The sequence below is a fragment of the Branchiostoma belcheri genome, unplaced genomic scaffold (genome assembly GCF_001625305.1).
Source record: "Branchiostoma belcheri isolate BF01 breed outbred unplaced genomic scaffold, Haploidv18h27 scaffold11, whole genome shotgun sequence".
NCBI lineage: Eukaryota > Metazoa > Chordata > Leptocardii > Amphioxiformes > Branchiostomatidae > Branchiostoma > Branchiostoma belcheri.
In genome coordinates this window covers 2218451-2236171 of record NW_017802491.1, presented here as the reverse complement: position 1 = coordinate 2236171, position 17721 = coordinate 2218451, and the positions used below count along the sequence as shown (strand labels likewise).

General features: G+C 41.4%; 1 protein-coding gene and 1 long non-coding RNA gene across 4 annotated transcripts in view; one reads left to right on the top strand and one right to left on the bottom strand.

The window, feature by feature from the left end:
- The window catches only part of LOC109484189 (MKL/myocardin-like protein 2), a 67614-nt gene that overhangs the window by 15354 nt on the left and 34539 nt on the right, over nt 1-17721 (top strand). For all 3 annotated transcript variants that reach the window (XM_019787447.1, XM_019787437.1, XM_019787428.1), the window contains exon 2: nt 9038-9126. The gene's annotated coding sequence lies outside the window, so the exon portion shown is untranslated. The remainder of the gene's footprint in view (nt 1-9037; nt 9127-17721) is intronic.
- LOC109484367 overlaps nt 10551-17721 on the bottom strand; it is a 57003-nt gene continuing 49832 nt past the window's right edge. The window contains exons 2-3 of the long non-coding RNA XR_002141070.1: nt 11460-11608; nt 10551-10994 (exon numbers count right to left, since the gene is read on the bottom strand). This is a non-coding gene — a long non-coding RNA (uncharacterized LOC109484367). The remainder of the gene's footprint in view (nt 10995-11459; nt 11609-17721) is intronic.

Here is a 17721-nt window from a genome sequence, read left to right as displayed (position 1 = left end):
GATCGAGCTATTCTTGCTCATCTCTGGACTACCAACAGAGCATGCATGGTACTGATTGCCACTGTGGATGCAGAAACAGGCTCTTCAGATTTACTCCCAATTTGTGAGTTTATCTTTTCTAGTTTCTAGTGTTATGCTCATCTTGAAGTATTACTGATTTTTCTTTTCCATCTCTTGTCTTTCTGACTCTCCATCTTTTCAGTCTCCTTTTCTCTTCTTCCGTCTTTCTCTGATGTTTGTAGAAGGGACTGTGAAACTGATGTCAGTACATTCATTGAAAATGCTCTCTCCCTTTCTCATTCATCTTTCGTCTGTCAATTTGATTTTCAAATTCACAATTTTTTTCACACTCACTCACTCCGTCGAGACTCGCTCGGAATCTTTCATGACTAGATGTCTCCATAGCTCCCTGTTGTCCATCGCTGCAGGCAGCTGGTTCAGGTTTAATCCACTGTCAGCTTCAAGTTGATTAATATACGTTTTATGTGGTCTTCCACGACTTCTTTTTCCATGGTTTGGATTCCACAGTAAGAGTTTTTGAACTACCTCGTCCTTTTTTCTCCAACAGTGGCCTACAAAACGTAGTCTTCTTTGACGTATTGTCTCAGCGATTGGCGGTATGTTCTTATATAGCTCACGGTTTGACATTTTTTGTCTCCATGAGACGTTTAAAACATTTCTCAACATTCTAGTATATGAGCCATTTAATCTTCTTTCCATGGTTTTTGTAAGTGTCCAGCATTCTGATCCATACAAAAGGATTGACTCCACTGCTGCTCTAAAAAAGCTGATTTTTGTAGCAGGACATAGGTCAGTTTTCCACACTACTGACATCTTACTCATGGCTCCCCAAGCAAGAGCAATTCTAACCTCAACATCTTTGCTGGAGCTTTTTAACCACGATCCTAAGTATTTGAAATTTTTTTCAGTCACCGAATTCTGTGATGTTTGATGATCTCTGCATACTAGGGGTTGTGTAAGGACACGTGTTAGATGTTGTTCTGAAGTCTGGACTTCCTGGGAAAAGGATAAACCAATATTCTTAAAAACACCAGCACGACAATCAATTTGATCACTTTGTTTACTTGTCAAAAATTATCAATTAATTGCTTCAATAGAGTGGATATTGGCATAAACAACAGGTGATCACATTTTTCCCTGATCAGAGTCTGAAGCCTATGAATTCTCAAACCATCTCCCAGCAGATCTAGAGGAATCCATTTTCATCGGTATACAGAACAGTAGATGCATTGCCATATGCATCTGACAACATCCCAACAGCTATTCTACACCTTCTATTTGTATGTTGTGTTGTTCAATGGTAGTGCAAACTGCCAAAGAAAATTCCTAAAGCCCCGTTCATGATTGGATATCTGTTGCGAATCAATTCGATTTAAAAAAATAAATCGATTCATTTAGGAACATGAACGCTCCAAACCGGTTCCGTTGCGATTTATTCTGAACCACCTCGCGAGGTGGTCTGAAACGATACGATACGATTCGCATTCGTAGAATTGTAATCATGAACGCGCGGATGCGAATCGTTCCGGTTCGACTCTGTACTCCCGGGTACGTGGGGGCCACGGTCGGTCATAGTTTGCGGCGCAGTGGCTTGTACTGCCGAAAATTCTACTTGAATCGTACAATCTTGACATCGAGTTCTAATTACTGGTCGACTGAGGAAACGGGACTTCGAATTCCGATATTGACTTGGGTAAATCAGGAGATCCAGAGGAAACTGGATGGTGTGTACTAGAACCTACCCTGGGCATGAGGGCGAGTGGTAGCCCAACGGGGACGTTGGGGCGGCGGACCGTGGGGGTTTGCGCCAGATGCGTCCGGGGCACAGCCTATGCCATGGGGAGGACATGAGTCAGGAACGAGCGACCACTCGCCCGGACAGGCGTAAACTCTCCGCCTTACGAGCCGGGTTCTCAGGAAATATTCAAAGAAATTGTGATATACATATGAAATGCAAGTCAATTCGAGGTGTGAAACCGTTTCCAGTGTGGGTTCAAGTTTTGAATCATGGACGCAAAAATGGCCAAAAATATATTCCGTTTCGATTCGGATCGTGGCCAAACCGGAACACATTTCAATCATGAACGAGGCCTAAGGGGACTGATGAAATATGGTCTTACGTGAAGAGTATAGACAGGATTTGCAAGGCTTGTGTCAATGGGAAAAATTACCTGGGACCACCAGAAAGTTGACATGTTGGCCAGCAGGTGGTCACTTGTATGTATGCAGGTTTGATGTTATACTTAATATGTATCTCTCTCTCGGCCTGGCTACTATACTATGCTGAACTAGTTTGTCTGTAAGGTGTAAATGTACATGTACTGGGCTCCCTTTAACAGTGTGCGTTATTTGTCAAGGGGTCTAAAAGGTGCACTGTCTAACACTTACAGGGTATCCATTGTGAATTGATACCAGGGCCTTTGTACAGATCATGGTAAATACAATATGACCCTACCTGTAAAAAGATAGGTGTAGTAAACGACTCCAAATATTATCTGTAAAAAGACTGTAAAAAGAAGAAAGATAAAGGTAGGTAAGGTATTTTGTCTGGAAGGAGTAAGGCAACACTTTTCTGTTTTACTCTATATATTTTCTGTAGAACCTTTGTCAGACAAGGTAAAGTAGGCCACTTGTACCTACAATGTATGAGGTGTCAGAAATCCCACTGTAACAAAAGGTGTCTGTACACTGTAGCCTTCTCAGGTAGATTACAGTGATGTTTGTAGGCTGGCTGCTAATGGAAGGTCATGAGTTATCTGGGGGCAACAGTTTTGCTGTGCAGGAAGGTGTGGTTTCATTTATCATACAGTCTTTATGGTCATGCTGGGGTTTTCAGCAAGGCAACAAGGTCATGTATTACCTGGATACTTCTGTCCCTTGCTGTGCATTTAAGTGCAGTCTGTATTTAAGGTGTGGCCAATTATATTCTACAGGAGATAGAAGGTGAAAACTTATCATTGTCATATCTAATGTTTGTCATCAATATAACGAATTGACGAGGTACATGTACAGCCCAGTAAGATCAATGGATTATGGAGGAGAAGGAACCTCTTGGGATTCTTCCTTTTTTTTCATTCCCATAATTTTTTCATTCCCTTTGGCTGCATAACAGTTCATCTGAATGCTTGAAAATGGATGGCATTTTGCAGTCACCATATGTACTATTAGCTAAAGAAGGGGCTGGAAGACAATCTTAATGTAATGTAACTTAAACACCAAGTGCATCAGTTGTCATTATATCAATACCAATAGCAGTCTTCTCACCAGCCATGCTTACATCATGTGCCAGTTTGTTGAAGTAGGGCAACACAATCAGGAGAAAAACCTGTTATATTGCCCATTAACTTGAGATGTCGTGCTCACTGCAGGTGACGTCAGTAGTGCTGCGTGTTCGCCTCTCAATCACGTCTCTGTTTGGCTCCGGTAATTTGTTTACATCTTCTTCCTCTGCCGCGGAAGGGGATGACAGTACAGAAGTGACATTACGTCTGAGATGTGAACAGAATTCGAGACCCAGAGAAAACTGGTGTGATAACCTTATTGGTAATTCAGAATTTGTGTGTAAAGGACAAATTGTTTGCTCACTTGAAGAACAAATGATTGCAATATAGAGTAAATAACATCCTTGACATCAGCTGTGAACAGGATATGACCTTAATTACATGAATATTACTGGATGTAACAGGTTGTACACATATTGGAATGATTACATTGCCCTACTAGTACTTCTACAAATTGATGCGTGATTGTGGGATGAGTAAGGATATCATAACAACACTTCTAGCACTTCAAGCTAGTGGACCCTGTGATTGTGATAATGTATATGCTATTCTACTTCTGATGATGGTGTTGATATATAACTTTATTGCGCAACAATTGTACAGTGTACAAAGTATGGCATCTACTAACGTAAGTAAGTACATGTCAACTACATTTTCATATACATTTTATGATATTTCATGGTTCAGCTTTTTAGAGTAGTAACCCAAGAATATGTAGACTATTGAAATCTAATTGATGATGTAGTAACAAGAGGTTAGGAGAAGGTTGGAATTTTCTGGAGCTACCCCTGGATCACTTGTATTATATAGCAGCACCTCCTAGCAGTTGAATTGCAAACTGCAACTATGAGAATGTACACGACATGAATATTGCTAGTATTGGGCTATTGTTTTTTTTTAAGGAATAAAATATCTTGGATACTTAATTGAATTATTTCCTTTCACTAGATAGTTAACAAAAATAATTAATCTTCAATAGGTAAGGCAGCAACATCATGAGTTAGGCAAATTTGCATACTATGCCTATATCACATGTCTGTTATTTTGTGCCTAACTGGTAAAGGGATAGCCTGGGTACAGGCTAGTAAAGAGATTGTGCTCTTGGTTAACCTTGTTGATCTTTGCTATATGTAGAAATTGGGTATTTTATCAGCAGTTAGGATATGAAGGGCGATGTGATTCTGTACATACATGTATTGTATACTCCATTGGGTCACCAACCAAATCCTACGGCACAGAAATGATATATACAGTATATAACACCTTGGTATATCATGTATGTTGAAATGACCAAAACTGAAGAGTGGTCCAGCACAAATTTTTTTTTTCTATCTCACAACAAAAATTGACATGTATTATTGGTCATTTTACATTAATGTCAGAGTCACTATATACATTGTATAGATCACACATGTCATCAACAGTTACACTATATTTCATGACTTGACCTGTAGTGACCCACAGTAACTTAGTTCTTTGTCCTGTCCCTGTCATCTGAGCTAGCCCCTCTCTACTTGCAGTGCAAACCTGTGTGAACCCTCCTCACTTCCCACCCCAGCGCGAAGTGCACCAGGATTACGGCAGTCGTAATGAGAGTGGGCACATGTAGGTGTGAAGTGTGGCATGCCCACGTCTTTAAAGCCCACCTGTGTGTACGATAAATCACAGCAGGAACAAACAAACATTAATGACCTGATTTTACTTGAAATCGAAGAAAGTCAAAGTGTCCCATCATGTACTTGTCATGTTGAAAGATCTTACAGTCATTAAAAGTTTAAATGCCAAAATGGCAAGCTGAAAATGGTAACACTTTATGCGATGTACCATATTAAGCATGAAGTTTTCCAAGTAAGCACTTTTCTGTGTTGTCAGCGTTATTTGAGGGAAAGAACTCCTCGGCTTGACTGTTTAAGTTCAAGGTAGGAACATATAAATTATGTCAGCTCCATATTACAAGCTGCATTGCTGAGTTCCTCATGTTATGGGAAGGGAAACTTTACTAGCTTGCTAAATCTCACAAGTCTCAAATCAGGGCAGCATTCTTCCATTTTGATGGCACAAGTATCAAAACTTCTCTCCAGAACTGTTGGCCCAAGCCACTTTCACTGTGATGAGTTATCTAAATATTGACCGGGAGACAACCAGGGCAGAAGGTCAGGCGACCGGACCCTCTGTTGTGGCGTCCACGACAAACTTCGGGATGGGTTTGTAGGTTTGTTGTAAACTGGAGGTTGTGCCTGGCATTTACTTGTGAATTAGATCAACGGTGTCTCCTGCGACGCTCCAGTTGGGTGCGAAGCTGGCTACGTAATTAACAGTGACCTCTGGTGTACCCTCCGCTGAGATTACGCCAAGCTCCGGTTCGCCCCACGTGCAAATGGGTTTAAAGGGGGATCCCGGGTTTAAACAGGACTTGGCTCTGACGAAGGAAAAGCTGTATAAATTGTTTGCTGTAGGCGTACTTCAATTTGGGAAGCCAGACTGAGATGTGTAAGACTAAAGCATAGCTGACTGATGGAGACAAGAAAAGTTGTTTTTGTTTAAAGAAAGATTAAGGAGAAAGGTTAAGGCCTCCCTTGCGAAGTGTTTGCTCCAGTACAATATGCAGAGTTTTGAAAATCTACCTGCATCTTAATCTTATGTTGTTGTGAATTTTTAAAAACAAATGAAGCACAAACAAAGACTCATGGTTATAATATAAGTTTTTGTATGCCTTAATATAATATTATTAAAGGCACCAAGTGTAATTTAGCTACATATTTTACATTTACATTTTGCATGTACAGCTCTACATACATCATCAGTCTGTCATAGACAGGTCTGTTTGCCCAATCCTATGGTCACCTAAGTGTTATAAGGTCAGCTTTGTTTAAAGCAAGGACCTCACGATCATAGCTCTGTAACTTTATGATGAATGCTCTGGAGAGGAGCTAGACACACACCTTACATGTAGCTTTACTCTAGTATCAGTATCTACAGGCTGCTCATAGTGTATAGAGGTTTATGATTGTTAATTATGCCATTAGTAAGTACTGTGACTGTGTAATGGGTGTTCTTACTGTTGACCAAGTGCACTTTATGGTGTGCTCAACAGTTTATGGATACCTTATACGAAGTTATGACATCAAAGCTGCATTAGAAAAAGGGAGGTTGCACTATGTACATGTGTGGGTTATTGTGGATTGATTGGCAGCAACTAACTACATGTAGTACTGTTTTTATATTATCATCTTAGATTATATTTTTGATCAGTTTAGTGTTGCTGAGGACTGGAAGTTTTTAAATTAAATATTCCGTCACTTACTAATAACATGGCTATTACATACTACTACTGTCATGCAGTGTCATCGGTTCATTGACTTCTGTTGTCAATAAAAATATAATATGTGTAAGAATTTTGGGATGCTTTTGATTAATGTCATTCACATAACGCCAGGAATCCAGTGTGTACAGTTCTGAGGCCACTCCCACATCAGACGAGGTTACATAAGAGGAGGTGAGGTGTGACAGATGGACATCATCATCCTCCTGTCATCTTCCCTTTCTTTATATGCTCTATCTGATTGGCCAGCGACTCCAGTCATCACAAAAGTGTTAATCAAATGGATCAGAATTGTAAAAATACCCTGAAGTCGATATTTATAAAGCAGGAACACGCCCTTGCCAAATATACCGTCTTCCTCTATATGCTGCAGCCCCACCCGAACAGACACCCAAATATACCCGTCCCGATCTATTCTGGGGAGGGCGGGTACGGACCAGTTTCCTACGGCCGGAAGTACGATGTTTACGGTACAGACGGAGGCTGGAGCCAGACACGACCCGATCCTCCGATTCGTCCTTCATCAAACACATGCCAGGAACCACAATCATACGAGCCATATTCAAAATATGCCATTAAGGGAGTCGCTCGTCTGTCCCCTCCAACTTCTCACAGTTAAGACGTTCCCTTTTTGGTGCTCTTCACGCTGGGTTTCCTACGTCCTCAGCTTTAACATAGATTATTCTGTAATCTGGACAAAATGATGTACTTTCAATTTGCAGGGTTTCCATGTGGTTCTCATTCTTCCCCGTCCCCAGTGAATCCAAATCTTTGCCTTTTATTTAACGGAACTGACAGGTGTTGCTTGGGGGAAAGTTGGCATAAAGCTTAATCTGGCTTTTGGGCTTCCCTACCAAATGGCCAAATTATGTGGCGATGCAGGAGGTGATACAAGTTCAAAGCGTAGTTGCAGATGTGGTGGAGGTGGGGAGGGGACTAATATGGAAGCAGCAGATTTCATCACTACTGCAGATGCACGCTTCACTCCTTGGGATATAATCTGGATATTATGGGCTGGCGACACTGGCTTATAAGGAATCCCCAGAGACTTCTGATTACTAACAACTGGGGTTTGGAGGAGGGGGGGGCTGTGGCCCACTTAATAGTTGATGAAAGGTTTCAGTTCTCTAAGTCATAAGTAGCCAGCTGTATATGCTATTTCCTCCATTGGTATGCATACATGATGTGAATTATTGATGAAATCAGGCTTCCCACTCAAGCAATGTCAATTACTCATTTCCGTCATAATATCTATGCTTACATAAGAGCCCATCATTGTCTGTTCTTGACATGTTTTGATTGTAGATTTTAATTAGATCCAAGAAATTCATTTCTGTATGAAGTCTGTCTAGACTGCTTAAACCCTAGAAGTGTCAGGCAAATTTACATGAATATCAAAAGCCAGACAGAACCTTTGTACTCGTACAGATTTGCTACATATAATCATCCCTGATACTTTCAAGGTTAGTCTCAGCATCAACCATATATGTTATGATACCATCATTATGACATCCCAGGGTGGTAATCGGAGGTATGTCAGCAAAGGGTGTGGCCTGGGCCAGGACACCTGGAGGTACCTGTCTCTTACATGCACCTGCATCAATGAGTGTCTAGCCTCTAGTGTGCACATTAGCATAGCAGGTGTCAGTTTGCGAACAACCTTTTTGTACTCTATCGGTGTAGTAGACCCAGTATGTCACATGTATGTCTACGCTTAGGAGAGGAAAAAATGTGTATGTGTGAATGACCCTGTGTAGTTTCAGTTTCTGTTCTTCATATAGCCATGTCATAAGAAGTCAGGACACACATTTGACACACATGTCCGGAGTCTACAGGGTATAGCAAGGCAGGCCTTCCTTGTCACGCGAACGGTGATAAGCTCGGTACTGACCATCCATCAATGGCCATACCAAATGGACGGAATTGCGTCAGGACGGAGTCTAGCCATTGCGTCTTGTGCAAGACGTCAACTGACCTGATCTTGTAGATGGGCTTTTTTTAGGTGCTGTACGTGTTAGTGTCAGCTTGGCTCAAGTGCCATGGCCATGGGCAAGATGAATGTGGTTTATATCCATTATACAACAAAGTTTTGAAAATGTTTTTTTTGTGGCTGTTATTTGTCATGAGCATCATTTACATGTAGGTAAAATGTCTTCAAACTGCCATACATTCCCAAAGAAAGAAAAGTTACATGATACAGGAATCCCAAATGCGTAAAATGCACTTGACTTCTCTAATGATCAATGTCAGGCAGTGAGCAGTATTGGGATCCATTTTCTGTAATAAAATGGCCCATTTGTTGAACTGTAACTCCCCAGTGGTTAAGCACTACCTCCCCAGTGACAGTACTTGCCAAGTTGTAATGGAAAGTATGGTTTTGTGTTGATAGTTTTGTTCTAATGTTTCCCTGCAGAGACCATGTGTTGTGAGTGTGCAGCTGTGTCCGATAAAGCAGAGAGCTGGAGATAGGAGATCACCACACCACAGGCAACCCTACAAACCGTAAGTCCCTGAATGACGTCAAATCCAACTGATAACTTCTGCAACAGAATGGTGGAATTTTGAAGACAGGAAATATTGTTGCTGTTTCCAAAGTTCAAAGAAGTTATTATTTTGTGCACCTGCTACAAATTGCTATAAAGAATGTTCAACTCATAAGGTTTACGTACAACATTACATGTTAAATGTATACATTACTATTATCCATCTAAACTCATTGAGCATCTCTGACAACTTCAGGAAGAAGAATAACTTTCAGTATGCAATGTTTGGAGGGCACTCAGGGAAGGTTTGCGTCACTGATGTATCAAATGTTGGGGGGTAGGATACCAGACCTGACAGAATGTACCCTCCTAAGCTCATGACGTAATTTGTATTTCATTAGCACATAACTTGGTGATGTAAGAAATGACATTTCAAATACATGTGACAGTTTCGAACCAAATGTCCAAGATGCAACGACAAAGATGAAACAAATACCGACTCTGCCAAGGGCTAGCTGATGAATGAAGTGTAAAGTACATGTACACGAAAGCCAGCAGTTTACAAGATGATTGATCAGATATTACATAGGATAAAATCAGCAATGACTACCATGGATGATGGCCAGAAGATTCTTCAATGATATTTCAGAGTTCAACATGCAAGTCCCATGTCTGCAAGTCTTAGAAATTACTAGATATTACAGGACAACATGTAGGAAAGAAAGAATGCTGTAAGAAAAAAGCATGAAGGAAAGGCACCATACATGATAATATTTTGTTTTCAGCATGTGCATCAGCAAGCCACCCTGTGAAAAGAGATTTTTCTCATTCGTTGAAACACTGGAGAAGCTGTTGTTATACTTATAGTCAAGCTCCAAATACATATAGGATAATACATTTATACTTTTGATCCAACACCAAACATTTTATTTAATGCAGCATATTACTAGCTTTCACCATTTAAACCTTTTTTTCCGCTCCATATTAATGTAGGAATTTGTTCACTTAATCAGTACGGACACTGGGACTATACAGGAAGCCTTTCAAGTTAAGTTTAACAAATTGCAGAGGAAATTCTCCTCAAGCACATTTCTTATCCCCTGGCTTTGCCAAGATTTCCACCGCAACAGCAGTAGAACTGAAGTATTGTCCCCTGGTAGCGTTTTTCACATTTCCACTTTTGCCGTGGAAGCCAAGAGTAGTCCTCGTCCCCTCCCTGCCATAGTACAGCTGGTTTGATTGGTCACCAGCTGATGGTACATCTATGTGCGGCAGCGAAAAATTATGAACTTGATGTTGCAGCCTGTATATTTTCCACTATACAAAATGATGCTGTATTTTCAGTTATTCTGAATGGAATATGACATCTGCCACATTGTAGATCTGTGGAATGAAAACCTGTCAAATCACATATATGTTGCTGAAAGTTTTACTTGAAGAAGAAACTTTGTACATTGAAAGCAATGTGGTATGTCTATGTAAAACCCACTGATCTGTCACCAATATTTCAAAGAGTAAAGAGATGAGCCAAGAAGTTGGTTAATACTAGATGACAGTTGAGTCTATACTTTTAAAGGTCAGGATCATCCTTCTAAATAAATGATGTAATACTCAGACCTACACAGAAGTATCTTTCCACAAGTGGGGTGATGTGATGACATGTGTAATGCTCTGTCTGCTAGTTCTAATGGCTATGTAAAAGGTCAAGACCATTTCTTCCTGTAAGGAAAAGTCAAGTTTCAGACCAGTGACTCTCTGCACACTGCCTCATGGGACATTGTGCTGTTGTCTGAAGAGATATGAGTCCAAGTGTGGCTGTTCTTTGAAAGGTCAGAAATATCATTGAACTGCTGGAGGTCCTTGTTACTGGCTGCAGGTTGTCTTCACCTGTAATAATGACAGACAATGGTGGAGGAAGGGGATTAGGAGATGTGAGTGACAAAGAGCCACGGAGATGACTCAGAAACAAGGAAGGGCAGTTGTATGAACTCTTCTTTCAGGGCACTTGGTAACATTTTCTTTCTCTGCTGTAAGCAAAAGTTTTTTGGTATTCAGTACAGTTGCCAACCTTAAGTAAAGTGGAAAGCGTTTAATGTTTTCTGAGAAAGACCTGATTGAAAGAGCCTCAGTCAGTAACAATCACTTTGGCCTTCCACACACTCGACTGAAGTTAAGAAAAATTCTTACATAAACTCATTTCAGGGCCTAAGCATGGCCCTAAGAACACACAGTTAACACAAATCCAGTCTGAGACAAGCGACGTATACAGATGTGCGTTGATGATGTTATAGCAGCATCTGTCGAGGAAGATGAAGGGGCGCCGTACAGCTACTTTAAGTCGATGGATCTTACCTTTAATCCTGGCCTATAGCCACAAGGGTAAGGGTCCCCCATGTGTTGTTAAGCAGTTCATTAGCACCCTTGGATGTCCCTGTGCCACTGCTGTAGGCATGTTTGGATGGTGGTTGGCCAGGTTTTCACCTTGACCCAAGGCCCATACACTTGAAAATATGTTTGTCAAGCTAACTGATGACTTTTGCTTTCAAGTCTGTATTTAAAAGTTTTCACATTTGTAAGAAAATCTAATTCATATCCAAGGTAAAAATAAATTTTTAAAAGTCCAGTAAAAACGACCTTAAAATCCGCAAATATGGTAAGAACGAAAGAATGTTTTTGCAGCGAAGTTTGTAATTGTTCCTTAGTGGTGGTCTCTTGGTGGTGTGGATTACTTCGGAAAGATTTAAGGGTTTAAGTCTGCTTTAATCTTTAAGGTCATGATCCTGAGCCTTGACTTGAACCTACCAAGGACAGGGTTCCCCAGGACCATTACTAAACTGGCCTTTCTTCCCTGGTCTTTGGTAGGATTGAGATTAGAGCTTAATAGTGTTCTAAGGCTTTAAAGGGCACTAAGTTCACGGTCCTGGTGAAGGGTGAAGATGGCCACAACTTGAAGATGTTTGAGAAAATGTAACCAGAATATTTTGGCCCAATGTCCTTTCAAGGAGAGGTACATATCCTTTTATAGATGTGATACACTGTTCCACATTAATTTTATCTTTATATGATGTTGAGTTATAGAAGCAGATGAAAATGTTAAGAACTACATAAAGTGGTGCACATGTCCTTTGTAGTAAAAACAGTAAGTTAGTGTTGATCTTAAATGTAACTATTAGAGACGTTATGTAACCAATACTCAATGGTAAAAAATCTTGATAAGACCACAGACGACACTCATCATATCAAATATGCTCCATGTGGCTAGTTCATTGCTATTTTGTAGGAGGAAGTGAGACGTTCAGACTTTGTGCCGAGACACAGGCCAGCCGGGTGGAGTCTAGTTTATCTAGACTGTCACATGTAGCATAAACCTGTCAATCATGTATAAGCAGCATATGAGACATCCAGAACACAGCATGACAATGTTGGCATGCAGTCTGTATTCCCAGGTGAGTTATCTGTGCACACCTGTCCTGGGTAAAGATCCTAATGAGTCACCCAAGAAAGGAGGCAGCTTGAGTTGTTCCCTGTCAGCAGGGACACCATCTATCCCCATAACCTCTCCTCTCACCAGCTGCTGAAGGGCAGGAGATTTCATAAACTGGCCGGTCTCTGAGGTGCCGGTCCTGTCTGGCTGCTCCTATCCGGGGATGAACGTCAATTACAAGTGACTGTGGTGGTCAGGAGGGAGCGGGAGGGGAGGAGACAGACACGCGAGCGAGGGATCAGGAGCACGTGCCAGGAAGCAGGCGGAAGGTGGAAGGGTAAATTTACCGGGTCCGCGCCACGTGGCAGCTGCAGGGTAAGACAGGTCCCCAGGTAGCCATGTAGCATTGACTGAGGGGACAGGTGTGCCTGTGCCTGCAGGCACTGACAAGAGGGGGAAGCTACTTGGCAATGAGCCTATCTCTCACTTGTGCCAGACTGGTTATAGGAGAAAGAACCTGAGTCGTTAGGGAACGCGCCTTCTCAGCATATATCCACTGATGTTTATCAAGATATTCAATGTTTGGGAAGCATATTTTGGCATTAACTGTTTCGAATATTTTCAGTTAGTGTTCTCCTGTCACTTGTTTTGTCTGTCAGCTGTGCCGTTTCTCTTGTCAGGACTCATTTCCTGTCTCCTATACAAACTTTCATTTTTCCAGTTTTGTGACAGGCTGTCAGTTGTAACTTTTCATATACCGGTCTTTGTAGCTATTACTGCTGTTGTCAAATTTCTCTTTGTAATTTAGAAATTTTTTAGACATTTTGTACCTTGTTTTTTTTTTTTTGCATGGCATGGAATGAATCATCTTCCGTACAAGAATCATGCGAGGGCTACATTTTGCATAATTAATGAACACATTTTTAGTCCTGTGATGTAACTAATGGTGTGTAATAATGTTGATAAAAAGCTAGGTTTAACACACTCAAAAATAAGTGCACAACTACATTTTTGTAGATATTATGAATGAAGATTAATTTTATTTCTGGCCAATGCTGTAGCTTTGTACCCATTTTGCAGATGCTGCTCTATTGACATGGTGTATCTGTTCATGATGCCTTGCTAGGGTTTAGGTTGTGTGGTTGTGGAGGGAGAAACTATTACTCATGGCTCCAAGACCAATTTACAGGGAGGATGATCTCATCTTAACTAACAAGGTGAGTCCCTGGTGAGTGGATCACTCCACGGTGACACAAACCAGGTACCCGGGTCAACACCACCAGTCAATGTGATGGGAATTCAGCTGGAATTCCTGCTCCGTACCCTCTGATGTTTTATTTTGGGCGGATTCTTCGGTACAACTTCAAGGCATTTCGAGGAATCTCCTGTGATCTGACGATACAAATCTTGCAGGAATGGAGTGTTTGAAGTAGACAGTACTCAACTCCCATGTCAGGTTGAAACAGTTGATTATAAGAGAGGAGGGGGTGGTACGGTCTACCCTTAGTGTCCTGAGTAAGGCTGGAGGTCTTGCCTGTGGGGAGAAACTGCCAGAAGAGATTGTTACAGTGAGGAGTATGTTGTCCAGACTGGAGGATCCCGGCTCACACCTGTTAGCAGCGGAGGAACAGCCCTCCCTGCAGCCAGCCTGTAGGCCCAGGAACTCCTGTAATATCTGTCCTTCCTGGAGAACCTCGGAGCTCAGTGAACTGTTGAACGTAACCTTGGTTCTTTCTGCCCGCTTCCATTATATTCACACTTAGACAATACCTGGGAGGACTGGAGGAATTTCAATATGCGGGGATTAAATGGTTGGGAGCGAAGTTTAACACATGTCATTGGCACGTGTGAGTTTTTTGGATACCGGGTATTTCTGAAATTTCCAAGGTATTCTTGTCATAGCAACCACATCACTTTGACCAAAACTGCTAGTTTTTGACCAGAGTTAGGATGAAGATAGGCATCACTAATGTCACAGAACAGAGGGCAAAACTTTGCATTTGAGTGTTTTTCAGGAATTGAAAGTGTCACATGTTTGTTTCCCAAAATGGTTCGTGAAGACTGAAGACTTGCATCACTTTCTGACATAAAACAGTCCAGACTAGGTCCATCAAAATAATGTACAGTAACGTTTTAGCATAGTGGGGCCAGCTCCATCCACCCAGCTCGTTTACCTCATTAAGACACCTCCTTGAGAATGTTTCAGGAGGCAGACTGCCCTGATAGCATCTTCGGGAGTTTGGGGAATAGGAGGAGAAAGATGCTGCTGATTACTCATTACAGACATGGTATCTGTGGGTTGAACACAACAAAGTGGTTTTAAGTACCAAATGGAATTCTGCTAGAAAATTCAACCAGACGATTGCTGTAGTAACTTTTGAATGAGGAACTGTGTAATGAAAAATTCATTATTTTCAACTTAGGTTGTTGACCTACATTTGTACAAGGTTAACACGTGGCCATCATTTTCTCCTGGCCTCGTACCTCTTGATTTCAAGTTATGTGTGTGTTCTGTTAAAGAACTGATAACAGCAGTTTGAGACAGGACCACACCTTAGGAGTCTTGCTTCCCATACTGCCAAGGAAAAATGGGACAGAAACAAACTGCATTTGTTCCAGACCTGTCCATGATTGTATAGTTAAAGCCATCTTCTTCTGGGTTGTTCTTTGCTTCAGATTTGCACAAGAGTAACAGCACAACTCAGCAATGGTGATTCGTCAGTTGGGTTCAGTTGGGTTTGCAGGTTCAACAGTGCTGGAGTTGCTACAGAGTAAGGTTGGAGCGCTGTCAAGCTGGTACTTTGTTTTAAAAGAGAGGGAACAATATAGAAAATCTACTTGAACTGAAGCAGTTTTGTCTTGAATTTTCTTTTAATTAGAAGTGTCAAATATCAAAGTTTCATCTAAAGAAATTGCAAGTTAGGTGCTTCATTTTGAATGCAAGCAATTCATAATAATGTCCCTCCCTCATGTGGGATTAGGAAAAAAACGAGACCCAATATATGCTGGACAGACATAAGTCAAAAGTGTGCAGTTCCTTAGCAAGTGTTTCATATTTTGAAGACTGATTCTGTAATGACGGTTGTCTCTGGTACCCAGACATGAACAGACAACCGAGAGATGAGACAGAGATAGTCATGACTGGCTGGTCACTAGAGATGTACCTCTCGTCAAGGATTTTTGGACATGTACCTTCCAAAACTCACCTAAACTTTTGTGCACCATTTTCTGGGTATTCACTGTGTAATATTGTAGAATCTGCAGTGGAAAGAAGGTGCATGAAGGGTACAGTGGTATGTCCAGCATCTAGTCTAAAGAAGAGGCATGTTTTAGTATCAGTTTCTTTGTGTTGACCATACTAATGAAGGCTATCATGAGGCAGAGTGATGAGAACTGATGGTATCTGACACCAGAACTGCCGTGGGAGACCGCACACCAGACAGACAGGGAGAAATGGACAGGTGATGGAGAAAAGAAAGACAAGTTTCCAGTCGTATTCTTGAAGCTTAAAGTTTGGATTAAAAAAACTCCACTTGCAAAAATTTGGCAGGCATGGAACAGGAAGAAGATATAGTATTCTTGATTGCTTAGTGCTATGACTACCAAGATTTTTAAACTTTCTAGATGATGTTTGCTAGTTTTATAGGTCATTTTAGTCCCTTGCACCTACAAAGCCAATTCTTGTACAGATGCAAAAACTGATAGAAGTACCACATTATTGAAATTATGGAAATATGACTTAAGACCTGTTGGCCTTGTCACTCAAAGCTAGCCCCTCCTTACACATGGCTGTACCCTTGGAATAGTGAATGACATTCTTGGTAGTACCAGTCAATGGAAGCAGACCAGTCAGTGGTCAGCTGAGCAGGTCCCTCTACTCCCCTTATCTTGGCCACAGGCCTAAGAATTCTCGGCCTGTCCAGCCAGGCTCCAGTGGTCTTGCACTTGTTGTGTTTGCATTCCTGACTTCCCCAGCAGTTATCCCACCATCTGTACCGGTGATAACCCCCTCTCCTCTTATCTACTCTTGACACCTGCTGAAGAACCTGTTGTCAGCATGTTTGTAGACAAAACTCCATAGTTACACGGCTTTCTTGAGAAGAAGTTTGACTCCTCAAGACTTGAATAAATTAGAGTCTGGTTACCAGTGGGTCTTAGGATGGAGATGCCTCCAGGCCTGCTGTACGGCAGGGAGATGGAATCCTGGGTGGATTCCGCCCGTTCCAGGCTTAGCATCACTGATGGACAAGGATGAAGTATTCTGTGCATTTGGTCCTGGTGGCAGAGCAGTGGAGACAGGAAGCACGGCACCTGGGCTGGTGTTGACAACTGACTTGTGTGTTCAGAAGTTTGTGTGGTGACTGGACGCTCTTGAAGAATAGGTGACCCAAAGCTGTTTGTATCCCAAAATAAAACATACAATCCTGTCTGTCTCCCTCTTTCTCTCTCTCTCTCTCTCCTCTCTCTTTCTCAGGCATTCATTGTAAAATCCTGTACTATATATTGTAAACATGATTCTTTCAGAGGAGCTTTGGGTATTGAGATAGTCTCATCATGACATGTAAGACTAGAAGTATGAACTACAGGTAGTCATAGTGATAACCACCTGAAGCATATAATTGCTTTGTTGAGAAATTTAACATTTGATTTAATGAAAGTGACACAATGAGTTTCAGGGTGGAGTCATTTCTCAAGGATATGAAAGCATGTAGCAAAAGTGATCATCCATATTAAATACATTGTCTTAAGAGGGAGTGAAGAAGACAAATGTGTTGAGCACACAAGCCGATCAAAAGGAAATGCCTGCCAAGGTTTTGGATATTTGCACCATGGTCAGAGATGCCAAGGACATTATAGATAATATCCTTGGAGATACCAAAGGAACTCACAGAGATAGACACAGTCGCTATTGTCTCCCACAACAAGTACATGACCACAGGGGAGGCCAATATCTGCCACAGGTAATTTCCTGATAGCCAGAACACCAAGATAAGGATTGGTACACACTTGATCATGATATATGACCTTTCTGAGTAACATTCAAGTTCCCTTTACTTACATTGTACAACAGTACATGTATGTGGCACAAAAGTATTAAGAACTTTGTGAACAATTCACTACAACATCCGTATATCAGTCCTTTGTCAAAGAAGAAACTCACAACACTTTAACCTGTAGCTGAACTTTAAT